We start from the raw sequence: 17987 nt of genomic DNA, 5'->3' as shown, positions 1-17987 counted from the left end.
ATGGTAGAACCCTGAGAAATACCAAATAACAACTTAGCAAAACAAATTTGCTTAGCTAATCCAAAAGTTTGGATTTTAATATGTTCATCTCTAAAGAGGAGACCACATGCTCACCAAGAACAGTTTTGGAAGGGATCAAAAATTCTCACTGGAAGTGGAAAACAAGGTTTTTTTCCACATTGTACAAAGAGCACAGGTTCTAAGAGAAACTACTGAGATGAGTAATAATGAAAAGTGTCAATTTGCTTTCTGGAGAATATTTATTAATGAAAAATGATCACTGGGCTCTGACATATCAGTCAGAGTAGGTAGTCACTTCTGGCCTCCAAACCCCATGAAAATGAGTTATAAGGGGCTGGTCTCAGGAATGCATAATGTAGCAAGACCAGTATTTCACTCCTCACTAAAATGGTCAGAGTTTTGAAATGCCACAGCAAAGAGGAGAAATGGCTACACTATCTCCTTGGCAAGTTTGCGCAGATAAATTCTAACCCTATTTTATATTGATGTTGTTATATAAAATAATTTATATTGCACTTCATTATATCAAGCCTTTTCTGGTTTATCAAAATAATTTTACTCATGGCTAAAATAAGAAAAATTACACTCACTTTGTCCATGAAACAAAATGAGAGCTTCACATAACAGTAGGCAAACAGAGACCTGGAATTTCAGAGACATTTGGTACAATGTTTCTTGTCAGAATTATTTTTAATATACAACTGTAAAATTTTTATATAGCCATGATATGTCAAATATGGGGCCTTCCTAAGATCTTTGAAAGTATGAAACCATCAGTGTAGCTGCAGCTTGGTACAAGAGAACCTTCATCCTACCAGGAGCTAATTTTACTGTCATAGTTTACAACCCATAGCAGTAAGAAAATGTTTTTGTCCTTGAAAGACTGACAGTGAAAATTTCCTTCTCAATATAAAGTGATTTTTCTAACACATTTATAAAAACAGAAATTGAATGTTTTCCAGATTTCATTTGCCATTTGCTAGGCAAATGTCTGTCTGGCTCAAATTTTTTTATTGTGAAAAAGAAATCCTGTGAGAGAAGGAATCCTTTGGGAAGCTCTAGCTGTAACAGCAATGTCTGTAACTCATGTTCTTTTGTGTGTGTGTTTGTGGTGGCTTAGTTTTCTTTTATTTTGAAGGAGAGATCTCCTCTCTTTGTGACCAAGTTGTTTCTCTCCCTGTTCAGCTTACATTATTTGATGTTTCAGGGGGAATGACTTACAGTTCAGAGGCATTAGAGTTATGATCATCACAAGCTTTTATTTTGGTGAAATAAACACATTTCTCTGTACATCCTCTTGCCTGTCAGCACTGATGACAAAGGGGATGCTGACAACTGTCAGTGCTATTAATGTGCACTGGGGAAAGAGAAGGGAAAGGATAGAGCAAGGAGCTTTTACTATTATTGTTGGAAAATTTCTTAATCCAGTAACAAAATCCAACAGGTGAAAGCCTCAAATTTCACAGTTACAGTAATTCTATTATTCAAATAAAATTTTTGCAGTCTGCCCTCATGGTGGCATCTATGAAGAATCAGTGTAAAAACCCCAAAACAGACTAATAGCATTTAGGAATGAAAATTTCCCTGTGTAGAATGGAATCTCTTGCAGTCCAGTGAAGTTCATGAAATTCAAGTAAGTTTTGAATGACTCAGCCTCCTGGTTACTATATCTGTCCCTCTGAGGAATCTCCAAAAGCCTTTGTGCTGGAACCTCATGTTCAAATTTCATGCTTTCTCTGTATTGCCATCAATGTGACCTCACAACGGAGTAACTGGCTTTACACTACTGGGCAGCTACATCACTCTACACACACAAGAAAAAGGCAAACACTGCACCAATTATTAGAGAGTAGAAAGGAGGACCCCAGAAACTGCCCTGTCAGCCTTCTCTCTGTGCCTGGGAAGATCATGGAACAGATCCTGCTAAGGCACGTGGAGGACAGGAGGAGATTTGGGACAGCCAGCACAGCTTCACCAGGGGCAAATCCTGCCTGCCCAACCCAGGGCCTTCCATGATGGACAGTGGGCAAGGGAAAGGCTTCAGATGGCATTTGTCTGTAGTTCTGTAAAGCCTTTGATGCAGTCCCCCACAACATCCTTCTCTCTAAACTGGAGAGAGATGGGATTGATAATTGGATTGTTCAGTGGACGAGGAATTGGCAGGACAGTCACATCCAGAGTGTTGTGGTCAATGGCTCAGAGACCTGACGGAAACCTGTGACAAGTGGTACCCCTCAGGGTATTTCAAATTGTTCAAAATCTTCATCCATGACAAAGACAGTGGGTTTTAGTGCTCCCTCAGCAAATTGGCAGGTGGCACCAAGCTGAGTGGTGGTTTGACACACCTGAAGGATGGAATGCCATCCAGAGGGACCTAAGCCTCATGAGGTTCAAGAAAGCCAAGTGCAAGATGCTGCACTCAGATCAGGACAATCCCAGACATGAGTGCAGACTGGGAGAAGAAATCATTAAGAGCAGCCCCACAGAGAAGAACCTGGGGGGGTCCTGGAGTGCTGCATCCAGCTCTGGGGTTTTTGGCACAGGAAAGATGGGGATCCATTGGAGCAAGTCCAGAGGAGGGCCAGATAAATGATCAGAGGGCTGGGACACCTCAGCTATGAGAAAAGACTGAGAGAGTTGTGTTTGTTTAACCTGAAGAAGACAAAGTTCCAGGGAAATCTTATTGCAGCATTTAAGTGCTTTAGGGGGGTGTACAAGGGCTTATTGCTCTTGCAATGAGACAGGGGCTAATGGTTTTAAATTAAAAAAGGTAGATTTGGGCTACATATGAGGAAGAAATTATTTTACAATGAGGGTGGCAAAGCATTGCAACAGGTTTCCTAGAAGGTGGTTCCCTATCCTGGGGACACTCAAGGTCAGGTTGGACGGGGCTCTGAGCAGCCTGATCTTGAAGTTGTCCCCGCTCTGTGCAGGGGTTTGGACTCGACAGCCTTGAAAGGTCCCTTCCAGCCCAAACCATCCTATGACTCTCAGATGCCTGCTTTTGTCCTTGTTGAGTTTTGCAGCAATGTTCTCTTCAGCATTAACAACTTTTTTTTATGCCCCCACTGTATTGCCAGGAAAAAAGGGATGAAAGCAAAAATGACATTTCTGCGCTTGCAAGACAGACAGCACAGCTGACAAGATGCTGTGTTGGTGACAGACTGAAGAAATCTTGTCTGGATAATGCAAGGCACAAAACAAGCCAATATTCACCCTTCAGTATCACAAAATAGAAATATATTATATTTTTCCATACTCCTCATATTTCTTACCTTAGTGCTTTGTTCTCTATAGCAGTTAATGCTCATCTTGGTAAATTCTGACCTCTGCCATGTAAGAGGACCATGAGATTTTGTAATCCTGGAACAGGTCAGGTATCTGAGGGCAGAAAATAAAGGTCAATTGTCTCTTTACATCATTCCTGGAAACCACAGCAGTATTACAGTGGTCTAGGTAGTTTAAACCAACCATAAGGAGAGACTCTGCCAGAAGTGCTTCTGCAATTCTGAATTTAGCTTCAGGAGACAAATAAATACAAACAAATTGGCATGTCAGGGGCAACACACAAAAAAGAATCTCTCTCATAATAGCAATTCATTAAAATACACATAAAATAAGAAAGGAAGGGGAATCAAAAGAGAAAAAGAAGCTAATTTTTTGTTTAACTTCTTCTTTATAAATTCAATTTTGCATTATCAAAATACAATTGAACTCATCATAGCTAAAGAACGTTTAAAATACTCACATAATTTTCCTCTCCCCTGTTGTTTCCATGAAACAGATGCATGTGCCTATTAAGTTATATTTTATGATTCATTTGGGGCAACTTAGCTCAGACGTATATTTTTGTTTGATACAAGAACAGCCTAGATTGATCTTTTTGGCAAATTAATTCTTAGTGAATGACAGAGTAAGGACTTTAGTTCCCAAAGTCATAAAATTACTTATTCTACTGCATAGCAAGCCAAAGCAATGCATAGCTGGGTTTTTGTAAGCTATCAGGGTACAAAATTAAGGACACATATCCTGACTGCACTTAATGCATTAAGAGAAAGCAGTCCCATAGTATGGGGCCAAAATAGGTTCAGCTGTGGGATGGCAGCTTTAATTGACAGTCTGCAGGTGGCTCTCTATGGGTTATTGCTTCTCTCTAGTCACCAGCTCATTTTTGTAGCCCTCCTAATGTGCCTGAATGCTCCACTTCTGCAAGGTGATGCTGAGAGGTCTGACAGCTATAGCTGATGCATTTAGCCCTGAGTTTCAGCAGAAAGGTGGTGCCTTCAATAAAAGCATGGAGGAGCTTCTGGGGTGATGAGCCAGAGCACGCTGTAAGGTCATCAATCCTGATCACTGCCTGGGAACACCTGGCACCAAGAGTGAGAGATGGTTTTTAGTGAAGAGAGAGTATACGGCATTGCATTATATAACAGGGGATTACAGTCAGAGAAAACAGAGCCAGCTGAGAAAGACCAGGCTGGTTATCTTGGTGGTTGTTTCCCTCATCTCTAACATTAGCTTAAAAGTCCTCACTAGCAGAAACTCCACTCCATTTCATTATATATCTGTAACATAAACAGTTCTGAGTTCTAAGCAAGTCTCCATCACACAGGTCATTAGGATTTACTATGATCTAAAAAAGCAATAGCTTTAGACACTTTATCATATACCATGGTCAAAGTTATTTTTTGTATCATATTATTTATGTAACAAGTTCCAGGGGGCTTATAAAACTTTGAGGGTCTTGCACTTGATGTTTGGAACACTAGCCATACAATATATTTGGTAATTTTATTTCTGGCTTTTGTAGTTTCCCAAATAATTGTGCCGTAGTGGCTTAGTTCTCATGGAAAAATACTGACTTCTAGAGGAAATGCTACCTGTAGTTAGCATTGCTAACAAAGTAAACAATTCAGAGATGTCCACTTGAATCTGCAGCCAGCAAGAATCACATTTCTTGAACTTGAAAAGCAAATCATAAAACTGCAGGATCACAGCATATGCTGAGTTGGAAGGGACCCACAAAGATAATCAGGCCCAGCTCCTGGCCCTGCACAGGAACATCCCCAAGAGTCACACCCTGTGCCTGAGCACACACCGCATGCTTTGTCCAAAGGCTCTGTCAGGGCTGGTGCTGTGACCACTTCCCTGGTCCAGGGCCCAAACACCCCCTGGGGGAAGCACCTTGTCCTGACACCCATCCTAAACCTCCCCTGACACAGCTTGAGGCCATTTCCCCAGGGCCTGTCACTGTCACCACAGAGAGGAGATCAGTGCCTGCCCCTCCTCCTCATGGGGAAGTTGTGACTGCGCTGAGGTCTCTCCTCAGCCTCCTCTTCTCCAGACTGAACAGACCAAGCAACATCACTGCCCCTCCCCATATGAATTCACCTCAAGAGAGCTGCATACTCATTTTAATTCCCTTTTATTATGTTATTATGAGTGTGTGCAGCTATCTAACCAAATGCCTTTTTTTCTCTCAGCATAACATACTGTATCTCCATAGTAACACAATATAAATAAAACCATTTGATTTGTGAAATTTTATTTTTAGAATAGAATTATAGTATATAATACATCATAACAATTTTTTCTCATTTTGCGTTTTTCTTCTAAATGCACTCAAATAAATCTATATAAAGAAAGCCCTGTGACTTAGTTACTGTAAGAACATTTATTGTGGCACTATGCAAATAAGTGACAAGGCATGTAAGATCAGAGAGTAATGAAAAGCAGCCACCTCACAACCAAATTGGAAATCACTCTTTTCTGTAAAGTATGCTAAATCTCAGGATAAAATATCCCGGTTGTTCATTGGTGCCAATAATCAAAATCACCTAATCTCTCCTGGATGCAGGGATCACCTGAAGTGACCACCTCAATTATTAAATCACAGCTTTATAACTTCACTGTGTTCTTTGTCTTGGTGTGTCTGAGAATTTAAATCTTCTAGTGATTAATGATCTTTATTCTATATTTGAATTACCATAGGTCCAGTTGTTTTAAGCCAATGGTATCATTTATGTTTCAGTAATTCTTTTCCTTTCCTTGTGTTACCCACCCCCTGAAGCACTGATTTATTTTCTCTAAACAAGCCAAGATCATCTTTTATCAAACTTTATTCTGCCTTCAAATGTTGTTATGTATTGTCCTTTTGTAAGTACTTTTCAGGTCAAATAACAGAAGAGCTCTAACATCAAATTTCTATCAGAATGCCTTTTTTTTTAAATACAGCTAACCAGAACTGTTTATTGTGTTGCAGATAAACACTATTTAAAGTTTAGCATTCTGGTATTTTTTTCTTTTTAGTTTGCCTGATGTATCTGAGAACAGCTTTTACTTTTTTTCTTCCCTATTACATTAGTGACTCACAAATATGTTGTGACTGTTCAAATGTTGAACTCCAAATGCATCATTATTACTTTCCTTCCTAAATGCATGGCTTTCTTATACCTCCTTTGTTCAGTGAAAATATCTTTTCCTTACTGTGGCTAGATATTCCTCCACTGTGCCATTATTAGTAATATTTGTTCTAAAGCCTGTTTCTGGAAGGTCAAAATCTTCCATAAAGACAGTAAATCTTCCCTAATGCTAATATTTCTCTTTCTAATAACATTATGGAGATCTTTATTCAGCACAAATTAAACTCTAGGGGGCTAAAGCAGACATCATCATCCAAACCTTTTTCTTCCCTAAATTGTTTTTTATTCAAATTTATCCAATTTATCCATTTTATCATTTTATCACATTATCTTTTTTTTTTTAAGACTAGCACATTATACATTATAATGCTGTTTCACTACCCTGCCTTTAATTTCTAGCTTGCCTGAACAATGTGTACTCTTCCTATTTGTGTTGCATCCTATTATTATTAGTCTACCTCAGCTGGGCTACCCTAATTATATCTGCCTTGACACCTTGCATCATAATTCAGTTTCATCTCTTATGTTGTTCAGATGATTTTAATTCCTATACTAATATTTCTACTACTTCTCAGTAGTCTCAGGTGATCACTTAGCTAGATTAGGAATATTTCATTTAAGGCTCTGCTCCTCTGACTACCGCTGTCACCAGCTTTTTCTGCTTCAGATTACTCAAATGACCCTTTCCCTGCAGCATCTTCACAGATTTGTGCCACTGTCTGTGGCAGTCTGAGCAGCCAGGGGTGGAGCAAAGCAGATTAGAAAGCAAATTCCCACTCCCTTCTAATAGGGGAAATCCACAGGTGTGAAAGGACCCTAAGAAAGGAGGACAAGAAGAAAATATGTTGAAGTTCCAAGTCAGTCATTTTGAAAGGGGGTTCACTTGCTCATGAGAGCACTCATGTGAGGAGAGAGCTGGTAGCTCCCTTCAGCCCCTGGTAATTCACCTGCTGAGAGTTTCCATGGTCTCTGGAATTGGTTTCCCTTCATCCTCCTCTGCAGAGGAGCTGTGTTTTAGGATGATGGGGGTTTGACAGAGCACTGGCTTTGATGTGAGGAAGAACAGAGCCTCAGAGGTTTGCACAACTTTCTTTAACACAATGATCAAATATTGATCAGCTAATAAAGATATCTCTGAGAATACCAAGCTCTCAGAAATGAAGCTGCTGCCTATGATGCGGCATAATTCCATAATAACGTGCTATTTTAAATTGTTGTCAGCAGGCAAAACCTTGTTCTGGCAGGAAAGTGGCGACGTGCAACAGCTTTTTGCCTACTTAGCATCCATATTTCTACATTTGAAAATGTGAGAAAATTGTTTTATTGCTTACAGATAATGCATCAGTAATAGAGGTTTGGGGTTTTTTATTATTGTTGCTGCTGATTATGTTTGTTTTTTTTTTTTTTAATTCTATAGAACTGTGTGACAAAAATACCTTGTTGTTCAAATGAAGAAGTAATATCTAAAAATTGCAAATATCTAACACTGGAATGGAATATAATTATTTGGAGAAGAAAGATTTCTTAAAGGGCTTGTATCTCAGGCAGAAAAACTCCTATGAAGTCAGATGAAGACAAATAGTGAAATCAGAGCTGCCAGTGAGGATAAAAATGGCAGGATGTATGATTTTTGCAAACAGTCAAGCAAGAAACATTGTTTTGGTAGGAAATGAACGAGACAAATCTGACCTTCATTATGCCAACTCCTCTGAAATATTAAATAGACCAAGTAGTGAAATAAGGATTAAGGCTATTTTTGCTGTCTCTGGAGCAGTTCAAAACAGTCTTAGTGGGGACTGAGATCCAGCCGTAGGACTCTGTTAATTAAAATAGCCACTATTAAGATATTTACTGTCCCTAATAATCATAGCTATGCAATTTGTACTAGAGTAAACAAATCATGCTTTAGAAGTTCCCAGTTGACTATTACAGCCTAGTCTGTCAGCTGTCATTTAGTTACAAAACCAATTTTCCATGTAGTTTATTTGCATAAACAACAGTTTTTTCAAAGAGCTTCACAGAAAAAGAAATCACATTAAACAAAATTAAAATTAGGGTAAAGTAATGTTAATAAACTGACAAGCTCCCCAAAGCCCAATGAGTCAAAGTTTTTTTAAAAATTTCATGCTGAGTTTTTTTGATGTGTTCACCTCTCTAGGCAGACTTACACTGTGTTAAAAGAATGATCATTACTGCTTCTTGAATCCTGTTAATTATGCATGTGTGTGCAGGGTTATTTGTAATTGGTCCCTCTCCAGATATTCTCTCATCTCTCTCTGTTTTCATGAAAATTTAAAAAATATCTATACTGACTATCATTTACTCACTAATATCTCTCTCTGTTTGTATATTTCAGGCACCCTGTGCTGATGTGGGCCAGATTGGACAGATATTACCACATTAATTTTATTTGGATGGACGAGCTGCATCTGCCAGCTGGGTGGTGTGGGGCCATGGACTGTTTTACCTCATAATAATCATAGACAAGGTGCTATGAATTTTTGGCTCAAATACAGAACAATTTTCATACCTGGCACACACAGATCAATGTATTAAATCTACTTGAATGAAAAAGAGACCTCATACTTACATACATACGCTTAAGGACTTTTCACAGGGTAGGAAGCCAGTGGGGTCATTCTGCAATGTAGGTGTTTGGTGAGCAAATCAGACGGTTCAGCTTGCTCTGCACAGCCCACTGTAGCAGTTGCAGTCTTCCCCTGGTCTTCACCAATATTGCCTGGTCACATCTTGTAACACATAGCTATATTTTCTAGGCAGAAGCAATATTTTAGTCTTTTACACAAACTCATTTTATTTTTAAATAACACAAGCTTTTTCTCCACATGTTATCTCGGTATCTTACATTTACCCATGTCAGAAAATTTTGCCTCTGAGATAGTAACCTCACCAAAGACTGTAGGTTAGGCAACATTGCAGGGAATCCCATTAGAGGCACAGTGCTAAAACATGGTTTTCCCCTGGAAAGTACTGAAGGATGGGCTTGCAAATCGCCAGATTTCTTTGGAAACCTTTTTAATGTCCACCAACTGCCCTATGGGACTTTAAAGAATTGTTAACAAGTGACTTTTAGATAATATCTGATCTCTTCTATAAAATTTGCATTTCTCTACAATCCCTAGTGAGCCTTTAGCTCTTGCATTTATGGCAGATGAGTTTTACTGAGAAAGGAAAATACTGAAGCTGCTGACTAAGTAAATATAGCTAGATGCCCATGCACCTTTCTCTCGATGACACTGAGGTAATGAAAATTCACCAGTGCAGATGGCATTTGCAGGTATGGCAGAGTCACAAGAACCAGAAAGGTCTTGAACTGACTTACCTTTGGGAAAAGAGAGACTGGCCTTACCTTTGGGAAAAGAGAGACTTCTCTGTTTTATAGGATATTATTTTTTCACATGTCATTCAGCATATGCTTTTACAACCAAAACTGGTCTTGTTGTTTATATTTCACAATATTTCGGGCCAGGATTTTCTTTTTTTCCCCGGACTTTCAGCTGAACTGCTCTTGCTTGACTGCCTCTGAGCCTGCATCTGATTGCAGAGTGGCTGTGCTTTCACACTGCTCAGATAAAGGGCTTGCACTGCAGTCGTGACTTGCATGGGCTTGGGTTTTAGACCTTTCTTACGTCCAGACCTACGGAGATGACGGCATGCTGATTCATCCATGAATAACCAAAGTGAACTCCTAGACAGTCTCAAAAATAGACTTCTTAGCTCACTTCTGCTAACCCCAATCTTCCTGAAAAATACTGAGATGTGAGAAAAAAATAACGTCATAATACTTGTTATGTGCTGAGACAATGAGATGAGACATTAAAATAGGGAAGGGAATAAAGTTTAGTTAAACACTGCAGTCAGAAACAGGAGCTTACCTAATTTTTAAGCCAGTTATTGCTTTCAGTTTGCAGTTGAACAGATCTTGGTGCTGCTATTTTGATGCCCAGCTCACTGCTCATAGAATCATATGAATTCAACTTTGTAGTATTAATTTCTCATTTAGACTACTTCACATGCATTAAAAAATGCGGAATGTTTCCTTTTATTTTAAACCACTTTAATAAATTTTATCCTTTTCCCTGATTTTTTTATTACTGAAATGAGGTTCTTGAGCATTGGCCAGTAAAAAGAGGGACACTGGACACTTGCTGGCTTTTGCAGGGCAGTAAGTTATGGACAGACACAGCAGCTGGGGAAATCTGAAACATCCATTTTCCTCTCATGCTGCTGTCCCAATGGAATATGGGGAGTTTGAATTGAATGATATTTATTTCCATAATGATTTCATTTCAGCACCAACAAATGTGGATAAACTGGCACAGCTTGTCTAGGAGACCAATTCATGCCTTTCCTTTAAAAACCAGTCTGAAGATATTTTATTTTCCCTGTAACTCATAAGCAATGTGTCTACAGATTGATAAGTGTCCTTAGTTTTACAGAAAAAAAGTCATATCAGGCAGCATCTGGAATTTATTGTTTATGAATTGGAAGATTCTATCAGTATTTGAGACCAAAAAAATTTAACTGTCACATTAATTTTGTTATTACTTCTCAGATGACTTATCTTATATTCTTCTAAAATATTCAGCCAAAATGATTGTTGTGCTTTTATTTGCTGACTGTAACAATTAATTTTAGAGTTTAGAAAAACATATTATGTCCAGTACTCTTTTATATTAAATTAAAAATTACAATAGAATTATTATAAAGACCTTTGAAATAAAGAACTGGCCTCTGATTAAAACAGAGGTTTCTGTGAGGCCTTTTGCACCGCTGATATTTTTGTTTGTTTTACAATTTACAAACACTGAAGTGAGGTGACCTTCCATCACATAAACTGCGATGAAGCTTAGGGGTGGCCTTGGGCTCTCATATCAGCTGCACCTCAGTTCAGTAATCTTATTGTCTCTCTCAAAATTAGGTCATCTGAGAGCCAAGTCCTCGCTCTTGCCTGTAGGGATATTACATCCCTATCTGTCTATACAAAGAGATTTAAACAGAACTGGTCACCCAGTATCTGAAGAAAAGACTCAGGTTAACAGAAATCAATTTTTCTACAAATGCCAGGAAAGTGCATTATTACGTTTGATGAAATAATATAGTATCTGGCTTATGATGAAAATCCACGCAGTGCCTGTGTATTGTCTTATATACAAGGAAAAAATATAAAATTATTTTCTGCCCCCCAGCTTTGTACTGAAGAGCCATGTGACACATTCTATAAAAACTAGCATGTGTAAAGGATTGTGTCATTATATACAGCTGTTAAAGACCTAGAAAGCGAACAATGTGCTACTGACATATAAATAATACCTTCTGTGCACAGTTAAACATTGGTGCTATTTTTGCCAGATTTTAAGCTCTTTTGAGGCCAACTGGAACAGCTGAAATAGAACATTAAAAAAATGTTTTGATGCTGGGGCACAGATGGCTGTAGCCCAATGTGTCAAAATAAATGTTTCATTTTTGGTCTAATGTGCGAAAAATAGACCTTCTCAATTACACCAATAATCACAGGTGCAATCAATAAGTGACTCTGTAGATAAGAGCTATTTCAGATGGGCATTCAGAGAAATTCTATGTATTCTATGTCCAACAGTATGAAAAGGTAAATTACCTTAGACCAATGACTTACTGTCTTTGAAAGGCTGCTAACAGCCACAATCAAGCCTGAAGCTTTAATCTTTTATTTGGCAACTGAATTTCACAAACACATGATTGCTCCTTATGATAGGGGTAGTTTGAGAAGATGCTGCAGACAAAAGATCTGTTAACTTTAAATCAATGACATATGTCTGCTTAGGAAATTCAGAATGCCTTGAACAGATTTCAGCACTTAAAAGCTTGTGCAGAACTCTTCCAGAAGGCTTTGATGAATAAAGAGAAGAGTCAATCAAATACAGGTAAGTTGTTTTCACAGCCAACATCTGCCCAGACCTTGCACATCACTGGAATTGGATGGCCACAACAAACCAGGTGCATCCATCAGTCTCTGCAGCAGCTAAGGAACAACCATCAGTCAGACTGCTGAGTTTATAGCTCAGAGGATGACATCTCCCTGCTGAAAAGGGCAACCCATCATGGCCAGAGCCACCTCACAGAAATGGTAAAGAGCTCGAGGAGAAACTTCAAATAACCCAGAGAAAGCAGTGTGGGAGAAGATAGCAGCCAGGTAGGAGACAAATGGCTTCAGCTTCCAAAACTCAGGCTTGGTTACAACAACAATGCTGGGCTTTGTTTGTGAGCTGGAGCCACGTGAGAGAGGGAATGGTGATTGTTAACGCTGCAGCACAATGGGAAAATCGTTCACGTTGTCATAACCAACATTTTACTTCCCATGTGAAATTTAAATCTGCTCCAGCTGGTGCAGTGACAGTTCTCACAGCCTGCACAGACAGTGAGGGAGTGGGAGGGAGAGAGCAAAGCCAAGCCAAGCCAAGCCAAGCAGGCTCACAGCTGAATCTGGAAGGCACCTCTCCTTTTCCTGAAACAGTGCCCTTCCAGGCCACTCTACGAGCTGCTGTGGCAGAACTGTGGCTTTGCATTATTTCATCTGCAGGGAGATTTCTGCTGAAATTTTCTGATTTTTCTGCTTCTGCATTTCTGCTGAAGATGCAGGATTGTCAGTTTTCCCTGGGCACTGCAGGACAGAAGGCAAAGTGAAGTTCTTTTGGCTCTAAGGGACCTGCAAGCATTGAAAAGCCTGAAAAAGCCTTTGAATATATTGCACTATTCATTTTCTTAATCTAAACAACCCGATTTCTTTCATGCATCATTAAAGTGTTCCATGTACCTCAAAAATTACTTTTTCTAGGAAAAAATATGTGAACCATAATCATGTATTTTTTAACAAACACTAGGGCTGATCCTCTGCTTGAGGATGAAGTGCTTAGTGTGGGCTTTATATGGGTGACCCAAGAGAAGGTAGGAAGGGAATGTGGTGCACACGAGAGCTAAAGAACAAAATCATGAGCCTGCAGATTGAGTTTTAGGCTGTTAAAATGTTTTTCATAAGGATAGCTAAAACTCTGACCAATAAAGATATTCCAAGGAGAGGCATGATGTGTAAGAAGGTCTGTGAGGATTCTTTACTACCTTCAGAGGGCCAGCAGCATAAGGAAAAGAAAGCAGTGAGAAGAGTCCACACCCACATGCCTTATGCCTGTGAGAAGGGGATTCTCCAGAGTAGCCACAAATGTCAAAGTGCTTCAACTTCAGATGGTTATGATAGCTGGCGTGCAATGGCAGCCACAGAATCAATTCTGTCTACATTCTGCTTCAATTCCAGATGGATAAATTGGGCCAGTAAGAAATGAAGCAGCTGAGACAATGACTGGTAAATGACCCAAAAAAACTAGGCCAACAAGATTTCTAAAGAGAGAGAATGTTAGAGCCACAAAACTTGCTAGAGGCATAGAGAAGTTTTTGAGTGAGTTAATTGTCAGCATCCCTCAAGTTATTACAGAAAATTCTAAAGTTAAGGTTGAGCAATTCAGCCTCTCATGTATGAGAAACACAGCTCTTAGTTACTCAAGAAAATTACAGCACTTAATTCTGAGTACAGAATTCAATTTCCAAGGATTAATAAGTAAACACCTTAATTAATGTATGACTTTAAAATAATTAAAGTGAGTCCTTTAAGAGATTTAACATCTTTTTCAGACTTTTATTTGTCCTGAATGATCTTCAGAATAATAATTATGTGAGCATTTCCTATTTGCAATCTTCTACACCAGCCACAGTCAGAAGAGTAATTATAATTAAATTAAATTATTAATGATTTCTGCCTCTAATTGTTATGACTAGATAGACCGTGGTCTGACTCATTTAACTCTTAACTGGAGAAACTCATCAATATCTAATGGTTTATGGGGGAATTTCCATTTGCAAACGACATGCATCTGAAATAATTTGAATTAGACCCACATGGCTTCAATTCTCTAAAAATAACACATGGTAGTATCCTTTGCTTGTAAATCAAGACATTTCCGAGGAAGAGAAATTTTGTAAAAGGAAGTTAAAGTTGCTAATGTATATCCAAAATATACAAAAGGTCTAACTTTGTCTAGCCTGTGCAAAATTGTGTTAAAAATATCACTAATTTTATAACTGTACCTCTGGGGAGATACTAGCAAGTGAAAGAGCAATTACTGCTACTGAAAAACCTTCTGAGGTTTTAAATTGTTAAATCCTTTTATGCAGAGTTGGATTACCTTTAACACTTGGAAAATTGTAGGATCCATTTAAAGCCAGTAGGAAATACTAAAAATACTCAGAATATTTCAGATTAGAAGACATAGTCTGAGAACATGATCTGCTTGCTCGAAACAGAAGGAGGCAGTAACAAGCACTCAGCTGATACCTCTGACATGTTAATTTATAGATGTGTGAGTCTGTGTGCGAATCTCCACAAAATGTACACGTGCACACACACACATTTGCGGTGTAGAGCTGGGTAACTCTTAAGTGCCAGTGAAAGAAAAATGACCTTTTGTGCTGTGCACAGTCTTTTCAGGTCAGCCTCATCCTCTGGTGAGTGACAGAAGGGAGGCTTTTTCCAGAACAGGCTCACTTCAGGAAGAGACCATCTGGATGCTGTCTGAGCCACACAGAGCAAAGAGTGAGAGGGAGGATGAAATCCCAGGTATAGCAAGGAGCTTTAGGGGTGAAAACACAGGAGTGAAAAATGAAGAATTCAGATGGCTTAGCACAAAAATGAGAAATGACACTTCCTGGTAGATAAACCCATGTTTTGGGGAATGTCAGCAGAGGACATTTCCAAACTGGCTGTGGTGCTTATGCTGCAGTACTCATTAACAAGTGGTGACCGTCAAATAAAATAATTATTAAAAGAAGGAGCAGAATAATTTCAATCCACTTTGCCACAGGTCTTTAATCAGAACAACCTTTCCAATATATGGATGTTTCAAAACAAATAACACAGAAAATCAGGCCGAGCTATGTGCTGCACAGCGAAAGCATTTTCAGAAAGGAAGAATAAAGAGGAGGACACTGTGGATGCCTGGCACTGAAGTTACACAACATGGCTGAGAAAGGACACAACTGATCCTGTCATGGGACCCAGCATGCTGCAGCAGGCAGGAGAAACAGAGAGAGTGTGGGGACTGCAGCTTAATTATCTCCCTGGATAAATTTATATCTAGGAGGAGAGAGAAAAAGACAGCAAAGAGCATTTCAGACCACAGCTATGACCTACCCTGTCAGCACAAGACCTGGGGCTGTCAGGTAAGCTGAGGTCAGCACTGAACTGGAGCTGCCTTTCTAAAAAGACAAGAAAAAGTGAGTGGAATAACAGCAATGTGAGCAGTCATTGCACAAACCAAAGTCAGGTAACGAAAACCAGGAGGATATGAGAAAAAACATTGTGCATGAGGCTGGAAAGAGGGACAAAAAAGGAACATCTCCTAGTGCAGTCCAGGAACAGAAATCCTGTTCATCACAGTTTGAAGAGTACAGATATCCACAGGTACAAACTCTGGGGCTTTGCACAAAGAGGAAGGGCACAACCAGGGCTGTGTCCAGCGAGAAGATGCCAATCTCCCTGCAGCACTTTGGGATCCTGGCACAAGTTGCTTTACCATGTCCCAACAGACTGAAGACTCAATCATTTACATCAAGACCAAGTAAATATAAAGAATAAGGAAGATGAAGCTTTGGACTTAGAAACTAGAACAATATTTTGGGAAACTTTTGAGATCTTCAATTTCTCTACTACTGTAAATGCGAAATCTGGAATTATTTTACCAATAACTGGAAAGATAAAAAAAATAGAAGACTCTAAAGAATGTATTTGACTGTCAGCAATACTGAGAAGTTTGTAAGAAAGGGATTAATTTAGAAACATCAAATTCTTAATATAGCTCAAAATTAGGTCATTATGTGCTAGAGAGGAGATAAGGAAGAGTTTGGTTGAATGCAGACTGTTACAGGATATCGTGATAACATCTAGTTAAGCAAGGACCATTGTGATTTTTGTCAGAAGTTAAGGGAGTTTTTAATTATAAACAGTAACTAGCTATTTTATTATGCTGAAGAATATAAAGATTTTCCATTCAAATGTACAGCTTACAAAGAACCTGGAATAATAAACATAAAAATAACACTTAAACTGAACAGTTCCATGAAGGCCAAAGTCAAGGTTGTTGGAATACAACCCATTTTCAATGTCCCAATCTCCATAGGCAGGTAGAGACATTGTCCTTCCTTTTCTACCTCACCTCGACAATACATGTCTGAAAGGAGGATTATTTTTCTGAGGCTAAATCTAGTGAACATCAAATATAATGTAAACTGCCTGGAAAATTTTACCCTGTAGCTCTTATAGCACCAAGGTCAAAAATGTGTGTTTGAAGGAAAAAATACATTGCTAAAAGATATGCTCTCTTGAGGTAAAAATACCATACCATATCACTAAAGAAATTTTTATGAAGTTAATTACTTTTGCAGATTAAAGGGGAAGTGCTACTTTCAGCTCCTAATCATGGGATCTTTTCATACCTTTGCTACTAGATTAAAACCCTCCTGTAAAGTACTTTCTATGCATTTAGTTACCTGTGGACAGTGATTAAACCACTGAATTATTTTTTCCTCTCTTCCCTCTCTATATAACATGAACACATTACATGCCTTGAGCATATTTCCAGTTTTCAGCCCATCTTTGAGGCTCCTGTCAAAAACACCATCTAATCTTTTGTCATCCTTACTGAGTGACCATCACAACAGAAGCAGGCTCACTGGTCCTGCTCAATACCCTCCTTTACTCATGCAGGGCTTGTGGTTACTTTTATGATGACACCATTACAGCAGGCACTTGTGCTCCTTCAATAACCCATCACAACACCCTCCTCCCCTTTGTACTCCATCTCTCCACTTGTCCTCTGGATCCTTCTCTTTGTGAATGCATGCCAGGACACGTGACCCCGTGCTATGACAGAAAGTCTCCATTTAATGGGGTCTGTAGTTTGTCAGTCTCCTCTGGTTTAGGTTCTAAACCTAACTAAACCTAAATGCTGAGCCTTTGCTGTTCACTGTGCATTTAGGTCTAAGACCTGTGGCAACCAAAGGAAAGGTTCTTGCCTATAGTTTCAACTTTACATCTGAAAGGAAAAAAGTTTTACTAAGGACTGCATAAATTAAACATTTCCTTACATCCAGCAGTGGTTGCACAAAGAAGGAAAGCCTGTGCTGAGCTGTTCAAAATGCTCTTTGTCAGTCTCTTTCATTGTTTCACTGATTTAAATTGAAAACTTCTATTTCCTACATAGATATTTTCTTCTTACTTTGTCTAAGAAAAAAGACTTTTGCTAAAGATTTTTTCATCCTACAGCTCCAGGGCCTTTGAAATTATAACCTGTATGTTTTGTCTGTATCAGCAGTTTCCCCACGTCAACCTACAATGAAATATGTAAACCACTTATACCACAGACTCTTTAAGTCATTCCAGATTTGATTGGCATATTCTGATCTTCCTGGTTTTGTTAAGCAAGTTGAACCTTAATAACA

The sequence above is a fragment of the Melospiza melodia genome, chromosome 9 (genome assembly GCF_035770615.1).
Source record: "Melospiza melodia melodia isolate bMelMel2 chromosome 9, bMelMel2.pri, whole genome shotgun sequence".
NCBI classification, from domain to species: Eukaryota; Metazoa; Chordata; class Aves; order Passeriformes; family Passerellidae; genus Melospiza; species Melospiza melodia.
Note: the sequence above shows the minus strand (reverse complement) of the source record.